This window comes from Chrysemys picta, chromosome 21 (assembly GCF_011386835.1).
Source record: "Chrysemys picta bellii isolate R12L10 chromosome 21, ASM1138683v2, whole genome shotgun sequence".
NCBI classification, from domain to species: domain Eukaryota; kingdom Metazoa; phylum Chordata; order Testudines; family Emydidae; genus Chrysemys; species Chrysemys picta.
The window spans coordinates 21,197,487-21,209,892 of NC_088811.1; the positions used below are offsets into that span (position 1 = coordinate 21,197,487).

At 45.4% G+C, this 12,406-nt stretch overlaps 1 long non-coding RNA gene across 1 annotated transcript in view; it reads left to right on the plus strand.

The window, feature by feature from the left end:
• Positions 1–12,406, plus strand: part of LOC135976953 (uncharacterized) — a 41,518-nt gene that overhangs the window by 6,018 nt on the left and 23,094 nt on the right. The gene's annotated exons all lie outside the window — the stretch shown is intronic.

A 12,406-nucleotide genomic window follows, 5' to 3' on the forward strand; every position in this document is an offset into this window, starting at 1 on the left:
ATACATATAACCTTTTGTACACAGTCTGTACATACATCACACAATGATTTTTGGGACCAGTGTGTCACCAATGTACATATGATACCTTACATGACACTTCTGAGGAGTATATTATGACAACAGTTGGGGCAATGAGTGCATCAAGTCTGATGTGAGTGACCGTATGGGGGGCCCTCTGCCAGTCGGCGTTGAGGGGCTGCCAGGGTCACACCAGCTGTGACTAAAAGGAGAGGAATATGGGAAATAATTGAGCAAAAGCAGAACTTCATTGTTAGAGCTGGGTGAAATTCTTTGTGCAAATAGTTTTTTCACCAACATATGCAGGTTCAGGTTAATCGAAACTTTGTGAATTCAGGTCCAATTTGGCAAATAGTTTCAGTCAAAAATAAATTTTAAAAATGTTCCTGAACCATCTACATGTTTCATTTCAGCATCTCTGAAATGAAACATTTTGATTTTTCATTTTGGAAAGATGTTTCAGTTTGGACTTTACTTAAATTGAATTTTAAAAAATATATTAAAATGTTAAAATATTATATTATATTATAATATTAAAAATATTAAAAATGCAACAATAAAATTAACCCCCCCAAAAAATAATATTGTTTGACCCCAAATCATTTTCTTTTCAGTTTTTCATTTGTCGAGAAAAACTGAACAATTTTTGTTTAATTGAACCCAAAACTAAATTTTTTTGGTTTGACCACCAATTTGAAAACTCTGTTATTTGCTGAGCTCTATTCATTGTATTAGCCAAGCACAAGTGTAACCCACCCTGGCACAATACGGGGAGCTTTGTGCCTCTCAAGTGGTTGATTCACAGCTGAGGATAACAGCCACCAGCAACTCCTTTAGCTGCTTGTTTAGCTCAAGAGGCAGAGGTGCATACAGCAACCAAGTTCCCAGGTTCAAGTGCTGCTGACAACTCGAGGCAGGTTATATGTGCATGTAACAGTATTTGTGGGGTCAGAACTGATCAAGGGTTTGTCATTAGTTTAGTGGCCAGAGGCCTGTGAGGAAAATAAAATACTTGTTGACAGAGCTTCTCCTTTGGCTCAAGTAGCAGAAATCTGTTCTGTTTTTGTTGCTTTTTGAGGAAAGTTGCAAGTTCTATTCTCAATGCTGCATGTACCCAGTCTGCCTTCACCAGCGGACTATGAAGAGTTCTCCAGAGCTACAATCAGTTTGTAAAATCCTATGATTTTAATTTTACATGTGCAAAAAAATCATTTTTAAAATGTATTAATGCATCCTTAAGGATTAGACTTTAATTGCACAAGTCAGAATATTCAGAAGGATGATTTCCACAGAAATATTACATTTCTTCCCTTCTAAGGCTACGTCTACACTACCCGCCTGAATCAGCGGGTAGAAATCGATCTCTCGGGGATCGAATTATCGCGTCTCGTTGGGACGCAACAATTGATCCCCGAATCGACGCTTGTACTCCACCAGCGGAGGTAGGAGTAAGTGCTGTCGACGGGGAGCCGCGGAGGTTGATTTGCCGCCATCCTCACAGCGGGGTAAGTCGGCTCCGATACGTCGAATTCAGCTACGCTATTCGCATAGCTGAATTTGTGTATCTTAAATCGACCCCCCCCCACCCCCACCCCGTAGTGAGGACGTAGCCTAAGTATATCATAATAAGGTCATTTGTTACATATACCCACAGCACTAGGCTCTGGGCAATCAACAAACAATGCAATGCAAAAACTAGTGTTGATGTAATAGTAAGGGTTAGAAATCAAGTGCTCAATAGGTAGGATACTGAAAAATTAAACGGCCTGATTTTCAATTGTGCCCAATCTCCACTGATTGCAGTCTGAGCACTGGGAGCTCTGCAAATCACACCTAGTGGTTTTAACTCAGTCCTGTTGCACATCCTGAATATTTGCTGGCACAGATGGAATAAGAAGCAGCAAGGCATTAAAGTTGATATTTAACAAGGAAAAGAGTAATAGAAAATGCTGCTAATGTGCGACATGGCTGAGTTAATGTTATGGTAGAAACCTTAGCTTTAGGCATTTCCTGCCTTTTGAGTGCTTGGTTTGGAATGGAAGAAGGGAGAGATGCCAGAGACTCCATAAATCCTCTAGGGACTTTGCTATTGTTGTTGATTTTACATGGCAGGTACCCGGGGATGGGCAGCAGTATTAAACCTTAAGATCTCTATCTATCTGTTCAGGGTTTGCTATACCTCTAAGTGCCTGTCAACCTTAACAATGCATTAATGTCACTTTTGCATTTAATTTCTCCATTTTCTTGTTGTTTTGAGGGGTGGGGGAAGTGGAGCTAAACACTTGCAAGATCCCTCTGCTTTGCTGATGCTAAGGGTATGTCTTCACTATGCTAAGGGTATGTCTTCACTACCCGCCGGATCAGCGGATAGTAATCGATCTATCGGGGATCGATTTATCGTGTCTCATCCACTTCAAGCCAAGGGGTATGGCAGCCCCTCCCCCAGCACCATAGTTCCAGCACATGGATCCCCCATGGTAGTATGCACAAGTCTTGGTAGAAAGTGTTTGGGGGTCAGGCCCTATAAGCAGCATGTTCTGAATTGTGATGTCCTTAAAAACAAGTACCACAAAGCAAATAGAACAGTGACAAAAATGCTGGCTTTAGACATTCACGAACTAGGGCTGGCAATTAATCGCAGTTAAATCACGCGATTAACTCAAAAAAATTAATCACAATTTTAAAAATGTAGCGCAGTTTTAATCACATTGTTAAACAATAGAATACCAATTGAAATTTATTAAATATTTTGGATGTTTTTCTTCATTTTCATATATATTGTATTCTGTGTTGTAATGGAAATCAATGTATATATTTTTATTACAAATATTTACACTGTAAAAATGATAAAAGAAATAGTATTTTTCAATTCACCTTATACAAGTACTATAGTGCAATTTCTTTGTTGTGAAAGTGCAACTTACAAATGTAGATTTTTTTTCTTTTGTTACATAACTTCACTCAAAAACAAAACAATGTAAAACTTCAAAGCCTTCAAGTCCACTCAGTTCTACTTCTTGGTCAGCCAATCGCTAAGACAAACAAGTTTGTTTACATTTACAGGAGATGCTGCTGCCCTCTTCTTATTTACAATGTCACCAGAAGGTGAGAACAGGCATTTGCATGCCACTGTTGTAGCCAGCATTGCAAGGTATTTACGTGCCAGATATGCTAAACATTCATATGTCCCTTCATGCTTCAGCCACCATTCCGAGGACATGCTTCCATGCTGATGACACTCGTTAAAAAATAATGCGTCAATTAAATTTGTGACTGAACTCCTTGGGGGAGAACTGTATGTCCCCTGCTCTGTTTTACGCACATTCTGCCATATATTTCATGTTATAGCAGTCTCGGATGATGACCCAGCACATGTTCATTTTAAGAACACTTTCACTGCAGATTTGACAAAATGCAAAAAAGGTACCGATGTGACATTTCTAAAGATATCTACAACACTCGACCCAAGGTTTAAGAATCTGAAGTGACATCCAAAATCTGAGAGGGATGAGATGTGGCGCATGTTTTCAGAAGTCCTAAAAGAGTAACACTCTGATGCGGAAACTACAGAACCCGAACCACCAAAAAAGAAAATCAACCTTCTGCTTGTGGCTTCTGATTCAGAGAATGAAAATGGTCCGCACTGCTTTGGATCGTTATTGAGCAGAACCCGTCATCGGCATGGACGCTCGTCCTCTGGAATGATGGTTGAAGCATGAAGGGACATATGAATCTTTAGCGCATCTGGCACATAAATATCTTGCAATGCCGGCTACAACAGTGCCATGCGCATGCCTGTTCTCACTTTCAGGTGACATTGTAAACAAGAAGCGAGCAGCATTATCTCCTGCAAATTGTTTGTCAGAGCGATTGACTGACCAAGAAGTAGGACTGAGTAGACTTGCGGGCTCTAAAATTTTACATTGTTTTATTTTTGAATTCTGTGGTTCCCAGCCAATGGGAACTGCAGAGCTAGTACTTGGGGCGGGGGCAGCCCGCAGAACCACCTGCTACGCCTCCGCCTAGGAGCAGCCAGAACAGGTCGCCACTTGAGGGGAGCTGCCCAAAGTGAGCGGCCCCCGGATCCGGCACCCTGCTCCCTCTCCTGCGCCCCAACCCGCTGCTCCAAGTCCCCTCCCATACCCAAACTCCCTCTTAGAGCCTGTGCCCTGCACCCCCTCCTGCGCCCTAGCCCCAGCTCCGCACACACACACCCCGCACTCAAACTGCCTCCCCCTTAATTAACTGCCATTTTTTACTTACCGGCACCCCCTCATTCCCACAACATGCCGGATAAAACAGCTTTTACTGTAATTATAAAATAAATCTATTGGGATATAAATATTGTACTTAAATTTCAGTGTATAGTATATAGAGCAGTATAGATTTATGGAATTTTAGTTTGTACTGACTTCACTAGTGCCTGTTGTAAAATCTCTAGATGAGTTGATTTACCCCCGGAAGACCTCTGTGTACCCCGGGTTGAGAACCACTGCTCTACAGTGTGTGCAGCTGTTTGCACGGGCACTTCCCAGCCAACTTGCCTCCTGTCCAGTGGAATGCAGAAAATAGACCAGACAAGGTGCCGAGACATTGTGCTCCCCCCACTCACGGAAGCACTTGGGAGCTTCTGGGGCCAAACTTGTTTTGAACAGAGCCCCGTCAGCTGAAGCTCTCAGGTCTGAGAATCTATTGGGAGCCTTTTGTTAGAGTCCCTGCAATTGCACCTGTTTAACTGAGATAGGAGTATGGAGAAAACAGCTTTGCCCCCAGTTCCCATTTCCAGGACAGAGACAAGCAAACAGGGAACAAAGACATCAGTTCACGGTAATTTGACAGGTCTGAGGTCGGGAAGGAAGTCCCATGCATGGATTTTGAGACCAGAAGTGCCTATTTTAAGGGTAAAGGGGATGAAAAGGATGGTCAAGCGGTTAGGGCACTAGTACAATACTGGTTCAATTCCCCTCCTCTGTCACAGGTTTCCCGTGTGCCCTTGGACAAGTCTCTCACTCTCAGTTCTCCATCTGTCTAGAACAGGGACACTAGCTCTTCCCTGCCACACAGGGGACCTGGGTGACACATTCAAGATTCTGTGATAATGGAGGGCATATAACTCTCTTCGATAGACTGGGATCATCTAGGCTGTCCATAGCATTTCATCCAGTAATTCCTGCATCACGCTGGTTCTTCTTGTGTCCCTCTCTAGGGCTCTTTCCCTACAGCAAGGAAATGCACAAAACACATTCTGCCATTGCTGCCCTGATTCAGCTCCGCTGGTGTCAGCAGTGCTGGAAGCAGTGGTATAATCCACCTGGATGGGTCACGCATTATAGCTCCCAGAACTGCTAACCCGGGTACCAACAGGGGGAAATGGTTGTAAAATGTTGCTAGTGTAGGTAAAGTTACTGAGGTTTGTGGTTAGAACTATCTATTTCTGTCACATTTTGTCTCTTTTTCTCTTGATTTGTAAACCAATTTCCGGCCATTGCAGGGCTTTGCACATTGGTGCACTTTGGTCCCTCCTGTTCTGTGCCGGTGGCACGCAATAGTCCAGTCTCTTGAGGGCTGTGATACTTTGGTTTAGTTCAGATTGCTGAGCGCGTTGTGGGGGTGGCTGGGTGTTAATTACTGGCCTGTGATATACATGTCAAACCAGATCATCTGGTGGTCACTTCTGGCCTTCAATTCCATGTAACCCTTTCCTTGCCAGCATCTGTGAACCTTGCTGCTCTGGGGAAAGAGCCAGACAAAGTGAGTGGGTGGCAGAAGTAAAAACAATGGGCATGGAAGAGACTAAAAGTTGTTACCATCTGATGGGCTGGTCACTGTTCCTCCCCTTCCCTCTTCAGAGAAATTAGTGGGTCTGATTTATACAAGTGTAAATCCAGAGTAACTCCATTTACGTTAAAGGAGTTACTCTGGATTTACATCAGTATAATTCAGACCAGAATCTGCCCTGATGTCACACAAGAGGAAATGAAAAATAAAGGGAATGAGAAATGTGCAAGTGTACTTCATTCTAGTATCATAGACTCATAGGATTGGACAGGACCTCGAGAGGTGATCTAGTCCAGGCCCCTGCACTCCCGGCAGGACTAAGGATTATCTAGACCATCCCTGACAGGGGTTTGTCCAACCCGCTCTTAAAGATCCCCAATGATGGAGATTCCACAACCTCCCTAGGCAATTTATTCCAGTGCTTAACCACCCTGACAGGTAGGAAGTTTTTCCTAATGTCCAACCTAAACTGCCCTTGCTCAGTTTAAGCCCATTGCTTCTTGAACTATCCTCAGAGGTTAAGAAGAACAATTTTTCTCTCTTCTCCTTTTAACAACCTTTTATGTATTTGTAAACTGTTCTCATGTTCCCTCTCAGTCTTCTCTTCTCCAGACTAAACAAACCATTTTTTTCAATCTTCCCTCATAGGTCATGCTTTCTAGACCTTTAATCATTTTTGTTGCTCTTCTCTGGACTTTCTCCAATTTGTCCACATCTTTCCTGAAATGTATCGCCCAGAACTGGACACAATACTCCAGTTGAGGCCTAATCAGCATGGAGTAGAGGGGAAGAATTACTTCTTGTGTCTTGCTTACAGCATTCCTGCTAACATCCCAGAATAATGTATATTATTGCAGGGAGAGGCTTGTCTGAGGGCTTTGGCTATTAATGGATTTGTGGCTGCAAGAAACTTGCAAATAAAGCCACTAACGAAGTTTTCTTCCAGTCCGTCTCCCACATTTGAAAATGTGTGTGTGCAAGAGCATTGATGTGTGTGCATGCGCATGCCTGCCTTATGTGAACGCATGTGTCCACGTGTATGCATGCGTGTTTCTGTGTGTGTGTGCGTGTGTGTGTGTGCATGCACATGTCCATACATGTGTGTGGTTATGCAGATTCCTGCAGCTGCACAAAAATGAAATTAAGCCCTGGAATGTGCAAAGCCACTTTGAAATGTGCAGGCGTGGCAGTGTGTCATTGTTAAACTTGTGCTGGAACCACTGTGATGGATGGAGCTGCTGGTTTGAAGCTGGGGGGGGCGGGTGATTAGAAAATTTCCTCTGATAAAAAGTGACAGTATGTTAATTATCTCTTCACCCACCCCACCCCTCCCTCAAGTAGAGGACCATTTGCTGTTAATGAGTTAATTAGGATTAATTAGTATTAGTTAATATTCGCAAAGTGCTTAGAAGATGAAAAGCACCAATGTAATAAGGCTTTGTACATCTTATGGCACCTTTCAGTGGGCGCAGAAGATGCTCAGTGCCTTTGAAAATCAGGTTGCAGGTATCACTAAATGGGAACCTAAAAATGGAAGCATTGAAAATTAGCAGACACTTTTGAGAATGTAGATCTGTGTGCAGTGTCGCCAGGTATCGCAATGTTATCATGACTCTTGCAATATTTGGTGTTTCTTTTAAAAGCTCCAGCTCCTGGAGTCATGGGATTAGGTGAGAATCTCAGCTTTCATTAAAAAAAAAAAAAGCTGGAAACCATGACGCTACAAAGGCTAATGCAATCTTTGGATGTATAAACAAGAGATCATCGTGTAGACATTGGGTGGTTATATTACCTCTGTATTTGGCACTGTTGATGTGACCGCTACTGGAGTTTCTGTCCAGTTCTGGCATCCACAATTCAAGAAGGATACAGAAAAAATGGAGAGGAGTCAGAGAATAGCCAAGAGAATGATTAAAGGATTGGAAAAAATCAGTGCTTAATTTGTGCCAGGGCTTGCTAGAGCTGTGCCGCGGCACCTCTAGGCTTGGCAATTCATAGCCCCAGCACCTCTGGGCTTGCCACGTCAGTTATGAAAGTAAAAAGATTGCTTGAGCCCTGGCACCTCATTGCTGGAGTCCAGAAACCTCTTTCATTACAAATTAAGCACCAGAAAAAATGCCTTATAATGATTGACTCAAGGAACTCGATCTATTTAGATTATCAAAGAGACTATAAAGGAGTGTGTTATGGGTTTCCCCTGGGATGCCACCTGGAACTGGAGAACCACTGAGCCCTCTGACTCACCAGCCTGGGTTTCCTTTTACATTGTGTTGCTGTCACAAGATGTAGACCGCTCCCAGTCCTACACTCCCACCAGCATTCACACAGGAAGGGACACACCCAGATACAGTTGCATGCAGCTGACCAGCTACTGCATGTACTAACAATAGAGAGGCCACAGCCAAAATAACCCCCAGCTCCCCAGCCTAGTTCCAGCCCCGTGCTGTTCATTTCAATGAGAAGAAGAAGGTCCGAGACACATTCTGCTTAGAATTCAGGAGCTGTTCTCCTGATCCAGCTAAGGTTGTTGTACTGCACTGGTCCAGCATAAGATTGACTCTGGGGGAAACACCCTTAAACAGCTGCCAGCTCACCATTCACCAACAGCAAAGGGGGAAGAGGCTTGATAGACCAGTAAAGAAATGTATCAGGAAGGCAAAACTCAACCTTCAGCCTCACTCATCGTTCTGGGCAAGAAAAAATATGGCAGCACCAAATTCTGTGTGGACTATAGAAAACTAAATGAAGTCACTTTAAAAGATTTGTTTTCATTACCACAAATAGGTGATACCCTGGGTGCTGTAGCAGGTTCAATCTGACGTTCCACATTGGCACTTAAAAATGGGTATTGGCAACTGGAAGTGGATCCAAAAGACAGGGATAAAACTGCTTTCACAGTAGGACAAGGCCTGTGGCAATTTAAAGTGATGGCTTTCGGCTCATGTAAGGCAGTGGTTTTCAAGCAGGGGTTCATGTACCTCTGGGGGTACACAGAGGTCTTCTGGGGGGTACATCAACTCATCTAGATATTTACTTAGTTTTACAACAAGCTACATAAAAAGCACTAGCAAAGTCAGTACAAACTATCATTTCATACAGACAATGACTTGTTTATATTGCTCTATGTACCATACTCTGAAATGTAAGTACTGTACAATATTTATATTCCAATTCATTTATTTTTATAATTATGTTGTAAAAATGAGAAAGTCAGCAATTTGACAGTAATAGGGTGCTGTGACACTTTTGTATTTTTATGTCTGATTTTGTAAGCAAGTAGCTCTTAAGTGAGGTGTAACTTGGGGGTATGCAAGACAAATCAGACTCCTGAAAGGGGTACAGTAGTCTGGAAAAGTTGAGGACCACTGGCGTAATGCACTGGCCACCTTTGAGAGGCTAATGGAGAGGGTATTACAAGGCATGATCCTCTCAGCCTGTTTGTTGTACCTAGATCACAATCTGGTGCACGCTAAAAAAATGGGAACTGGAATCGATACATTTCCAAGTGGTCTGTGTTCTAGTAAAGGTTTCCAATCTGAAACTCAACCCAGAAAGATGTGCCTTGTTTAAAAAAAAGAGATAATATGCTGGGCACACAATTAGCGAGGGGAGAAATGTCCATGACAAAACAGAAATCAAGGCTGCACAGAGCTGGTGAACTCCCCCGACACTCACAGATGGGCAGAGTTTTATAGGGTTCTGCTCCTGTTACAGAAGGTTCATTTGTGGGTTTGTCAGTATTGCAAAACCTCTGCATAGGTGGGGTGACAAAGGGAAACTATTTCAGTGGTCAGCACAGTGTGATGTAGCATTTTCAGAGTTGAAAAAGGCCCTTGTGACTGCTCCAGTCTTAGCCAACCTGTGTTTCAAAACCTCTTTCATATTGGACATGGTGCTGGTGCTTATGCATTGGGGGCGGTATTGACACAAGAACACAAGGGCTTATTACAGCAAAAGTCTAATTTCTCTCTAGAGAGATTATTGCACAACCCAAAAGTAACTCCTAGCAGTGATTAAATCTATAGAACATTTTCGCCACTAGCTGTATGGGAGAACGTCTGTGGTCACGACAGACCACACATCCCTGAAATGGCTCTTAGAGTCAGGAATCCTGAGGGGCAACTTGCGAGGTGGTTGGAAAAACAGCATTGTTATGATTTCACAGTAACCCACAGGCTGGGAACAATTTCCCATGGTAGTGCTGATGTCTTGTCCAGATGGCCCTGTTGGGAGGCTAATTGCTAGCACTGCCCTAAGTAGAAGAACAAGGAATTGGCCACTCGAGGGAATGAGTGTGCTCAGGAAGCGATGGCTGGCTCTCTTCCCACCCCCTACCCCAACTTTACAGAAGTGCAAATATTCCTGATTCAGCCACTGGAAGAGTGGAGGTGGGGTTGCAGAAATGGACTGCAGAGCATCTAAGAGCTTCCCAAAGAGAGGATCCTAATATTAGAATCGTGTGTGGTTGGGAAAAAAATCAGCTGGTAAACACAGCCCCCCCAAAATGCAGTATCTCCTTAAAATGCCACAGTAAAGCTCTGGTCACAGTGGGAGAGTTTAGAATTGAAAGATGAAATAATCATAGGACTGGAAGAGACCTAGGGTTGCCAACCCTCCCGGTTTCACCAGAAGTCTCCCGGAATCAGGCTCTATCTCCCAAAGGCTACTGAAGCCAAACCAAGAGATTTTAGGTGCTAAAAATCCGGCAGCGCAGTGGGGTTAAGGCAGGCTCCCTGCCTGCCCTGGCTCTGCACCGCTCCTGGAAGCAGCCGGCACATCCCTGCGGCCCCTGAGAGGGGAAGGGGGTCTCCGTGCGCTGCCCCCGCCCTGAGAGCCGACTCCACAGCTCCCATTGGCCGGGAACCGCAGTCAATGGGAGCTGTGGAGGCAGTGCTTGTGGGCAGGGGCAACATGCAGAGACCCCCTGATCCCCTCACCTAGAAGCCGCTGCCAGAAGGATGGGCCGGTCGCTTTTGGGAGCTGCCCAAGGTAAGTGCTGCCTGGCCGGAGCCCACACTCCTCACCCCCCCCACACCCCGGCCCCAGCCCAGAGCCCGCACCCTGCACCCAAACTTCCTCCCAGAGCCTGCACCCCCTCCTGCACCCCAACCTGGGGAAAGTGAGTAAGGGTGGGGGAGAGTGAGCGACGGAGGGAGGGGGGATGGAGTGAGTGGGGGCGGGGCCTCGGGGAAGGGGTGAGGAAGGGGGCAGGGCAAGGGTGTTTGGGTTTGTGCGATTAGACAGTTGGCAACCCTAAAGAGATCTTGAGAGGTCATCTAGTCCAGTCCCCTGCACTCAAGGCAGGACTGAGTATTATCTAGACCATCCCTGACGGGTGTTTGTCCAACCTGCTCTTAAAAACTTCTAATGATGGAGATGCCACAGCCTCCCTAGGCAATTTATTCCAGTGCTTAACCACCCTGACAGGTAGGAAGTTTTCCTTAAAATCCTACTTAAACTGCCTTTCCTGCATTTTCAGCCCGTTACTTCTTGTCCTATCCTCAAACGTTAAAGAGAACAATTTTTCTCTCTCCTCCTTGTAACAACCTTTTATGTACTTGAAAACTGTTATCATGTCCCCCCTCAGTCTTGTCTTCTCCAGACTAAACAAACCCAATTTTTTTTCAGTCTTCCATCATAGATCATGTTTTCTAGACCAGAGGTTCTCAAACTAGGGCCACTGCTTGTTCAGAGAAAGCCCCTGACGGGCCGGGCCAGTTCGGCCAATCCCGGCTTCCACTGGCCGCGGTTCACTGCTCCAGGCCAATGGGGGCTGCAGGAAGCGGCACGGGCCGAGGGATGTGCTGGCCGCCCTTCCTGCAGCCCCCATTGGCCTGGAGCAGCGAACCGCGGCCAGTGGGAGTCGCGATCGGCCGAACCTGTGGATGCGGCAGCTAAACAAACCGGCCCGGCCCACCAGGGGCTTTCCCTGAACAAGCGGCGGCCCTAGTTTGAGAACCACTGGTCTAGACTGTTAATCATTTTTGTTGCTCTTCTCTGGACTTTCTCCAATTTGTCCATATCTTTCCTGAAATGTGGCACCCAGAACTGGACACAATACTCCAGTTGAGGCAGGGGTGAAAATGGGCCGGTACGGGCCAGTACGGCATACCGGTAAGAAGTGGCCACCGATATCGGCCCGTACACACCTGACGTTAAAATGTATAATGTATAACGTCGCTGCCCTCTCTCCCTCTCCCCCCCATTGGCGTCCCTGCTGGTAGGGATCCTACTGGCAGGGCCACCAACAGGGGTGGGGTGGGGGAAAGGGGCAGCTTCCCCGGGGCTTGGCAATTTAAAAGGGCCCGGGGCTCCAGACGCTACCGCAGAGCCCCAAGCAGCACAGGCCAGGCAGCGTGGATGGGCTGGCTAGGGGACGCTGACCCCCAGCCCTGTTCCTGGACCCCCATACCACTTAAGTCATATGTGCTACTTTCACCCCGAGTTGAGGCCTAATCAGTGGGGAGTAGAGCAGAAGAATTACTTCTCATCTTGCTTACAAAACTCCTGCTAATACATCCCAGAATGATGTTTGCTTTTTTTGCAACACTGTTGACTCATATTTACCTTGTGATCCACTATGACCCCCAGATCCCTTTCCGCAGTACTC